This window comes from Podarcis erhardii, assembly GCF_964252035.2.
Source record: "Podarcis erhardii genome assembly, chromosome: 3".
Taxonomy (NCBI): domain Eukaryota; kingdom Metazoa; phylum Chordata; class Lepidosauria; order Squamata; family Lacertidae; genus Podarcis; species Podarcis erhardii.
Genome location: NC_138507.1, coordinates 89,290,820 through 89,301,210, shown reverse-complemented (window position 1 = coordinate 89,301,210; position 10,391 = coordinate 89,290,820). Strand labels below are relative to the sequence as shown.

General features: G+C 44.4%; 1 long non-coding RNA gene across 1 annotated transcript in view; it reads right to left on the bottom strand.

The window, feature by feature from the left end:
• The window catches only part of LOC309337628, a 262,717-nt gene that overhangs the window by 37,498 nt on the left and 214,828 nt on the right, over positions 1 to 10,391 (bottom strand). The window lies entirely within an intron of this gene.

The following is a 10,391-nucleotide window of genomic DNA, read 5'->3' as shown; positions in this document are numbered from 1 at the left end:
GCTGTTTGGTGCTTGCATTTATTTGTGATGTAACCTGAATAGTGTTGACAAAACATTGACAGAATGTTTAAACTGAATCTGTGAGATGGACTTTTTTAAGAAATGGAAAATTTGGAAGAAACTTGAGTTCAGTATGAATCTGTGTGGAAACCATAATCGGTAAGACAACCTAAGTGAAATTTATGGAGTTCTTTGGACTACCATAACTTTATCTTTTGGAAGAACAAGTTCCAGATGTTGTATTTCTGTTAATATTTTTGTTATTCCTAATTGTGGTTCAATTTCATTGTGCCGAAGCTGGATAAATAAGATGTACATACATGCTGGCCTTTGTATACTTTCCCCTTTAAAAGAGTACCAGCATAACCTAAATTCTGCATCAGAAATAGCTGAATTCTGTGACCTCTATTAATTATGCAGGTTAAGTAAATCCCCCCCCCCCTTTTTAAAATATTTATTTGTCTTCTGCTAGTCATATGGAGGAACAATAAATCTCTGAGGCCTGGAGCCCTGCCCTAACCTTTGGGCCCCATGCAGTTGTATAGAATTGCAGAATTCACAAAGTCCTGCACATACCTCTGCTACAACTGAATGGAACCTGAACTTTTTTTGCCAATTTGGATGGTACCCTGCAGATTTAAAAGCTTCGTTCATGGCTTTGTAAGATGAAACACTTGGAGGACTTCAGAAATTGGCATGCTATGTTCAGGTGTAATTGGCCTTACTTAAATCAGATCTTTCTCTGAAACATTTACATATATTACCATCAGATTTCCTTTAAATAAGAGGTGTGATTATAGGGTTCTCTAGAAAACTTCCTTTGGACTGTAGAAAGCTACCTTAAAGATTTCACATGACCCATCATTTACCTACTCATGTTTTAAAATGTGGTTAGTGTTAAAAAACAGAATTGAAAAATGGTAATCATGTTCTCTAGCTGTGCATTTTTAAAAAAATGAACTGGAAAACTTAGTTTATAAAAATAATAAATATTCCCTGTGATACCAGGAGTGCAGTGTTAATGTCCTTACTGAATTTGAAATCTTAGAATAAAAACATAATGTGGTCCGCTAGCTGGGGTAGGTAGAATTTAAGGTGCAGACATAGAGAGCGAGTCCATAGGAACTTTATAATGATGATGTTGCACGGCTTCAATCTTTGGTTGTTTCCAGAATTCCTGAACCATGGGGTGCATCACTTGGCTTTTGAAAAATAGGGGGTCCTCAGTAATTAGCTAATTGGGAACCACTGTGCTAAACCATGTTTAGTTATATCTTTGCTTTGATTTTGCTAACTCTCCTCCATATTCTCTTAAATTTACTTTGACCATTCTGCATTACTCTCTCTTACATCTGGTCAATCAGCTCCATGGGGCCCACTTGGCTGGATTATAAAGCTCTAGTGTCCCAAGCACTTCTTCTGCAAGGATAGGCTATCGAGAACTTGCTCATTGAATGTTGAGTTCCAAGGCTTGTGAATGTGGGAACCAAAAGATGAGTTTTCTCTTCTTACCTAGCACTTGCTATGCTCCACACTACTAACTTAGATCTGTTTTATGCCACTTAATTGTCATAGTGTCCTCCAAATAACTCTGGGAATTAGTTTTATAAGATATATCACTGGCTGAGAATTCGTTTAGTCATTCCCAGGCTCTGCTCACAGAACTCACAGTTCTCTGAATGGAAAGATGAAGAAATCAGAAGCCCCCCAGGATAGGTATTGGGACCTCGGCTTTTTAACTTATTCATAACTGATCTAGAGTTAAAGGTAAGGTAAAGGGACCCCTGACCATTAGGTCCAGTCGTGACTGACTCTGGTGTTGCGGCGCTCATCTCGCTTTATTGGCCGAGGGAGCCGGCGTACAGCTTCTGGGTCATGTGGCCAGCATGACTAAGCCACTTCTGGTGAACCAGAGCAGTGCATGGAAACACCGTTTACCTTCCCGCCGGAGTGGTACCTATTTATCTACTTGTACTTAGACGTGCTTTTGAACTGCTAGGTTGGGAGGAGCTGGGACCGAGCAAGGGGAGCTCACCCCGTCACGGGGATTCGAACCGCCGACCTTCTGATCGGCAAGTCCTAGCTTAGCAGTAAGCAATGAAGTGGTGAAATTTGCTATCAATACTAAATTGTTCAGTGTTGTTAGAGAGAGAGAGAGAGAGAGAGAGGGAGAGATTGAGATTAAGAGCAGCTCCAAAGGGGCCTCTCCAAACTGAGTGAATGGGTTGTAAATGGCAAATGCAATTCAAGGCAAACAAAGTGATGCATGTTGGGGCAGAACCCCTTAATTTCATTTCATTCAGCGTCTGAACTGGTGGTGACTGATGAGGAACAAGGCCTTGGGTTTGTAGTGGGTAGCTTAATGAAGTGTGCGGCAGCGGTGGAAAAAGGCAAATCTCATGCTAGGGATCATTAGGAAAGGAGCTGAAAATAAAACTGCCGATATTATAATGCCATTATACAAATCTATGGTGTGAAAGCATTAGGAATACTGTGTGCAGTTCCGGATGTTTCATCTCAAACGGGATATTGTAGAGTTGGAAAAGGTTCAGAAAAGGGCAACCTAAATGAGCAACTCCCCTTATACGCAACTTCCCTTATAAGGAAAGGTTGCTGTATCTGGGACTTTTAGGTTAAAGACAAGGTGAGCAAGAGGTTCCAAGTGTATAGAATTAGGTATGGCATAGAGAAAGTGGGTAGAGGAAAGTTTTTCTTCTTCGCTCATAACGCCAGAAGTTGTGGACGTTCAATGAAGCTGAATGGTGGAAGATTCAGAACAGATGAAAGAAAGACTTGTTCAGGCAGTACACAGTTAAACTATGGAACTCGCTGCCATAGGAGGAAATGATGGCCACCAACTTGGATGGCTTTAGAAGAGAATTAGACAAATTCATGGAAGATAAGGCTATCAATGGCTTTCAGCCATGATGGAGGTTATACAACTGCATCCAGACTTGGAGGCAGTATGGTTCTGAATACCATTTGCGTGTCTAGACCCCACAACCATCCCTTGTTGAGAAATAGAACACACCAGGACACAGATATTAGGTTAATGTTATTGGGCAAATTTGGCCACAACTTTATTGATTACAGACTGTGAGTGGTATTGGCTTAGGCATTGAGTGGACCTGACTCTGGCCCGTAGTGCAGGGAGTCCGGTGAGTGTAAACCACCAGAAGGGGGAGCCCTGTTGATGCAGACCAACTCGAGCTTCCCCAGGTGTTCCTGATGGAGTTGTGCCCCAGCCCAGGTTTTGGACAAGATCCACACCCCCGGATTCCTTTAACGGAATACCCTTAAGCTTGGAGGGGCAGGTGATGGCCGCACCTCCCCTCCCCATCAAAAGGTCAAACAATGCCTAACTGCAAAACCTTACAAAGTTGTGACGAGTACTACGAGGTAGGTGAAAAGCAAATGGCCCATGCCAATTTTGCCAAATAGAAAAATTCCTACCAGGCCCCTCAACGGCGACCAACCAAGGTCCATAGCAAGGCCAATGAAAACCTGCAAAAAAGGGAGGGAGGGCGGGTGACTGAGGGAGCGAGCCAAGAGGAACCCCTCTGGCTTGCGCCTCCGATTAAAAGGTCCCGGCCACGCCCCCACCAGCCAGCGGATTGGTTGGCAGAGTGCTGATGCAGCCGGGATCCCCAGGCAATGCGGGACTTTGTCCCCCACCTCTGGGGGAGAGTGGGTGGCCACATGGTCCACCGCAACTCCTCCCCACAATGTAGTGGAGTGGACTTACTGAAAACCACAGGAGGGAAGAGAGTTCTTGCACTCCGGTTCTGCTTGTAGGTTTCCCACAGGTATCTGAATAGCCAGTCTGAGAACGGGATGCTGTGTCTGGGAGGCTCTTATGTTCTTAACTACAATTCCATTAGTTCCCTAGGAACTAGGAAATGATGGTCACACTGGTTTCAGGCTGCAGTGTGGATATAACCTAGGGCAAGTTCTTTTGCATGTGTTTCCTCCCACCATACAATACTCTGCAAATGCTTTAAAGTTTACATTTAAATAAAGTAGGAAATTCAACCTCTATTGATCCCACAATGTAGCAGAAGTGTAAGTGGGAGATGCAATATCGATTCTCTTTTTCAGAGGGCTGTTTATGCAGAGAGAGTGGAAATGCATCAACTGTGCATGTATGTTGTTTAAAATACTGGCAAAGTAAAAATCTCCCTCCCACTCTGCTAAGTGCTGCTTTGTGTTGCTTCTGTGTTTGGACAGGGAAGCTTTCAAACATTCCTTGTAGTGTTCCATACATTTCCAAGCAGAAGTCACATTTCAAGCCTGATTTAGTAGGTCACAGGGGGATGAATTTTCAAACCAAACTAGAGTTCACTTAGTAGACCCTATAAAATCTCATGGATCAAAATGAAATCTTTCTCCTTCATAAACTGGCCAGGGCAGCTGGCTTTATATAGGTAATTCAAATGGTGGTACATTGCATTCTTCCAAGTGTTCCATCTTCACAAGCTGTTCTGGAACAACCACCCTCTGTCAGTTTTGGTGGTGGGGCTGGTTAGGTGAATGCTGCCGAAAATTTTAGACACCTACCATTTTTGTGAAAGAGCTGAAAACCCATGAATGAACTGGAAGATGTGGGATCTGCAAACCATCATGGACTGCTTGGACGCAGAGGAATGGTGAGAGGAACCAGCTGATGAACCATCAAGGGAAGAAGGCTCAAAGCCTGGGGAGTGGTGGTGGGAAGAAGGTCAGAAGGAGAAGAGGGAGAAGGCTGAAGAGGGGGTGTCAGATGCTGAAGAGAGAACAGGGCTTAGTAAGCTGGGAGAGTCTGTGGCAGAGAGAAGTCCGGAATCAGAAGCTGAAGCAGGAGAGTGGAAGGAGGGAGGCGAAGGTGGAATCTATACACATATAAAAAAACGCTGTGAAAATGTTTTTTTTTTAAAAAAGTTTTGAAAAATGTATTGAATTTGCCAGAACTCACCTTCATCATCAAGTGTCACATTTGTATATTGCACTTTACAACACACTTAAAACGTTTTATTTGCAGCTGTATAGCTGAATCCTTGGAAGAAATGAGTCAGTGAAAAGTCACAGGTGTCTTCGCCTTTTCTCTGTCCTTCATTTTCTGTTGATCAGTTTCACTGAATGCCATTAAAGTCTAGATTTAACAAAGGAGACAAATTATCTCTATTTACTTTCTCCACACTGCCTAAATTTATACACGTCTGATTTTACTTTCTTGGGCTCCATGATCACTGCAGATGATGACAGCAGTCACGAAATTAAAAAACACCTGCTTCTTGGGAGAAAAGCAATGACAAACCTAGACAACATCTTAAAAAGCAGAGACATCACCTTGCCAACAAAGGTCCGTATAGTTAAAGCTATGGTTTTCCCAGTAGTGATGTATGGGAAGTGAGAGCTGGACCATAAAGAAGGCTGATCGCCGAAGAATTGATGCTTTTGAACTATGGTGCTGGAGGAGACTCTTGAGAGTCCCATGGACTGCAAGAAGATCAAACCTCTCCATTCTTAAGGAAATCAGCCCTGAGTGCTCACTGGAAGGAGAGATCCTGAAGCTTAGGCTCCAATACTTTGGCCACCCCATGAGAAGAGAAGACTCCCCGGAAAAGACCCTGATGTTGGGAAAGATTGAGGGTACAAGGAGAAGGGGACGGCAGAGGACGAGATGGTTGGACAGTGTTGTCAAAGCTACCAGCATGAGTTTGACCAAACTGCGGGAGGCAGTGGAAGACAGGAGTGCCTGGCGTGCTCTGGTCCATGGGGTCACAAAGAGTCGGACACGACTAAACAACAAATTGTACCTCCCCTTACCTTTCTAAAATAATTTTTAAAAATCACAAATGTAAACTGTCTTCATAGGTGGAAGTGCTCCAGCTCCCTGATCATTTGGGTTTGTTATTCCTTATCATTTACTAGATTTTAAAGATTTGTTTTTATATTGTTTTAATTCTGGTATCATTTAAGGACCTTTTTTTTTTTTTACTATCATCTTTTATATGTTTGTAGCTTTCTGTGTTTTATCCATGTTTGTTTTCATATTTGTGAGCAGCCTTGAGTCTTGGTTCAGGAGGGAAAAGGCAGGAGATAGATAGACAGATACGGGTGGCGCTGTGGTCTAAACCACTGAGCCTCCTGGGCTTGCTGATCGGAAGGTTGGTGGTTCGAATCCTTGCAATGGAGTGAGGCCAGTAGCGGTTTAGTCATGCTGGCCACATGACCCGGAAAACTGTCTTTGCGGATGTGCCAAAAAGCCACACTATGGCTTAGCTCCCAACAGCATCAGGTGCAGGGAAAAACAAAATGCTGGCGATTTTGGCAGTGTGCAACAGCATACTGCCATGTTCACCTTCAAACCATAGCTTAAACTATCGTTTAAAGCAGACCAGAGGAACCTGAGGCCCAAGGGGTGAAATGTTGCCCTCCAGGTCTCTCTCTATGGCCTTCTGTACTTTCCTTGGGTCATATCTCTCCCTGGACCTGCTCCACTTTATTTTACTTTTGGCCTGGCTGGAATGTATCCTTGAACTGCAATCATACCTCCAGCTTGTCTGTATGGAGAGATGTACATGTAGAAACCAGTGACTTTTGCGTTGTTGGGCTGCGGCCTACTGTGCAAATGTAAGTGTCCCATCTGGTGACACACCGGCCACTGTCACGTGGCCCCCATAAGGTTGTGCATGAGGCAATGTGGCCTTTGGGCTGAAAAAAATATCCCTACTGGTTTAAACTGACACCCGAATGAGGCCGCTGTCAAGAAATCTGTTTATATGTCCTGCAATAAATAATGAAGCCAATGGACATCATAATAATAAGTTATTTGGACATGCTCACGAGCTCTTCAGTTTCCTGAAAACGAACCTTAATATATTAACATCTATTTAAATGCAAGGAATGTCTACTTTTAAGAGCTATTATTTGTGAAGCTGGAGTGAAATTATCTGCTATGGCCACACCGTGGTGCTGGTTGCACAGATTTAAACAAATGGAAACCAGTGTTTGTAACAGGTATTTCTCACACGTCTTTTTTTTTTTAATTACAAAAAAAGAAGAAGTGATTTTCGATGGGGTTTTTAAAACTGGAGATTAGAAGTGGTGCCATTTGTTGCTATGGAAACTCCCCATAGAATGAGAAAACTGCCCTGTTATTATTATTCATATTGATGAGGCCCCTTCAATAGCTGCTCAGCACTCGATTGCTATCATTACCATTGATGAGGAGAAAGTGCAATCTGCCAGAGGAATCATTTTGGGATCACTTCACAGTGGAGTTGTACAGCAAGGCCACCATGAGAAGGCCTTTTTTTTTTTTGGCACGGTGACCAATCGAATCGGGCAGGCGGCAGCAGAAGGAGGTACGTTGAAAGGAGGCGGCTATCTGGAAGAGGAGAGGTGCTGATTAATATCAGGCCCCTGCCCGCCTTGTGAAAAGCAGCTGCCTCTAAGAGCTGCAGCTGTACAGGGCACTCCCCAAACCAGCTCACCTTGCATTGGTGCTGGGGAAGGGAAGATGTAAGGCCAGCCTGCTGCGAGAACTGAGCTTACAGGGAACAAGGCAGTTACGCCCGCCCTGTGGAATGCCCACCCGTCAGATGTCAAGGAAATAAACAACCACCTGACTTTGAGAAGGCATCTGAAGGCAGCCCTGTATAGGGAGGTTTCTGATGTTTGTTGCTTTCCTGTGGTTTTATAATTTGTTGGAAGCTGCCCAGAGTGGCTGGGGCAACCCAGTCAGATGGGTGGCATATAAACAAACAAACAACAACAACACAAGGGTCTTGCATCTTTGGGTTGCAATGACGGTAAGGGCTCACCCCCTCTTTCATTGTTATGTTGGTCAGAACTGGCCTGGGGCATTTTACTGCCTGTGGCAAAACCCCTGGCAGTTCCACTCCCTCGTGCTCCTTACCACATGCCTACTGATCACTGCCAGACACTCACTGCTCAGTGCCCGCTGCTTGCCACTACTGGACGGTTACCTCCTCTTGTTTCTCCACTGCTGCAGCCATGCCCTCTGCCACTGTAATCCACCCATGGCCACACTTACAGAGCCCCGGTCTGCTCCACACACACCCCCTCCACCACCAACAGTGTACTGGGGTACCTGGGCCGCTGCTAGGTGTCAGTGGAGGAGGCATGATGGCGTTCAGGCCACGGCGGAGGGGCATGGCCTTGATGGTGTGTGTGCCCACAGCAGCAGAGGGGCAGGAGGTGGTGACAAGCACTTGGCAGTACTGAGCAGTGGGCATGCAACAGGGTCAATGCGGTGGTGGCCCCCTTGGGAGCTTGCTGCCCAGATGCAACCTCATTGCACCTCATGGGCAGGACAGCCCTACTGTTGGTGCTACTTTGAGTGTTTGAAATCGCCTCCTCCCCTTTTATAATATGATGGTACTGTACCTTTCAGGCAAGCAAATCCTACCCCTACCACTGAGGTCATTATTCACCTCAGTGACAATTTGCAAAGTGGGGGTCACAAATTTAGTAAAACACAGAATGATGCATGCCGAATCTGGGGTTCCCAGACTCCGGTCTGTGGACCACCAGTGCTCCATGACCACCATAACTGAAGTGATGAAAATGGGACCCATCACATCCATTACATTAAATATTCTTATTGATACTGTATTTAATTGTATTTTTATTGCTTCTTTTATTTCTTGTTTATTATTGTATTGCATTCTGAATTCTATGGAATACGACAAAGTGCAATCTATTAAAAAAATACAAGAAGCAATAAAAATATAATTAAAAATCATGCGGCATCTAGCATAGCACATTATAATTGCTACAACAGGTAGGGGAGGGGGCAATTCTTCAAGTGGTCCATGGGGGGGGAGGGTTTGAGAACCACTATGCTAAGGGATCTGAAACAAGGCTTGCATTAAGAGATTTGCCAAAGTTGATTGATGGAGCAAGAGACGATGTCAGAAAAAGAAATAATGGGAAACGACAGTCCAGAAACGGAAAGAAAACGCAGAACTGCTCAGCAACAAGGATGGCTGAGATTATTGTTTTTCAACATTACTGCGTATTGGGATTCCCCAAGTCCAACTAGGCGCACAGCATGAAGCCTATTGGCAAATCCTTTAGGAAAGAAGAGGTCACGACTGCAGTCCTTGAAATTTCATTGCCTGGGCCCGAGGACAATTGTTCACACTATAATGGAAGAAAACAAACAAATTGCCTCCTCAATTGGATAAGCAGGATCCCAAACAGTGTCTCTGAACTCAAGGTTAGTCAGAATCCCAGAGGGAGTGGGAAGAGGGGACAGGATTATTTTATTTGCTTTTGCTCTGATTAGTAAATGCTTCTTTTGAGGGATTCTTCCTGTGGAGGAAAGGCTTCACAATTGCTTTGGTCTTCCTTAGGATAGCTGTGAAAACAAGCCTTGGGAGTCACTTACCGGGTTTTGCTTTGATATCAAATAAATGCTTGTAGGGTGAGGTGGGAGGAAAAAGCTATTACTTGTGACTGCAAATGAACTTCTCCATCCCGCCTTTGAGTTAATGTGCATTTTTAGTTACCTCGGAAATGTGTACTCTGGCATCATTGCCTCAGATGATTCACCGCATCTTACCCACTCCTCCCCACCTCTGGTGCCTTATTTTTCTCCGACTGAGCGAAAGGTTTTCCAGGACGGGTGGGTGGAATTCGCAATGAAACACACGCATATTGTGAACACAGAGTCATTTCTAAAAATTAATCTCTCCGTGACATGTTTTAGCTCCCGACATTCATCTTAAAAGTGAAGTGGGTACAAAGGAGTAGAATGTCATACCCCGAGGGCATGCCCTCACTGCCGAAGCAAACCCATAGAGTGTTATCAAGTGTTTTCATTTCAAAATAAGCAAATTAAAAATATCAGAGGTAAGATTAAGCTCTGGGTAGCGCTAGTGTTGTTTAATAAAAAGAAAGAATGAAGAGTGGCTTAGAAGGGCCTTTTACCAACTTTGTCTGGTACGACCATTCCTGGGCAGGGATAGCCTGTCCACTGCAGTCTATGTGTTGGTAAAAAAAAAAGTAGTATAAACACCGACAACTGGGAAACGCTGGCCTGTGAACACTCCAATTGGAGAACAGCCTTTACCAAAGGTGACATGGGTTTTGAAGACACACACAGGACGAAAGGGAGAAATGCGCTAAGAGGAAGGCACGCTTGGCAAACCCTCACCGTGATCAACTCCTACCCAGAAACCTATGTCTCCACTGTGGAAGGACGTGTGGATCCAGAATTGGCCTCCGCAGTCACTTATGGACTCACTTTTAAATACCGTATTTTTTGCTCTATAAGACTCACTTCCCCCTCCTAAAAGGTAAGGGGAAATGTGTGTGCATCTTATGGAGTGAATGCATGCGGGAGGCTCTGCTCAGCACTCCCTTTAAAGAGCTGCGTGGAG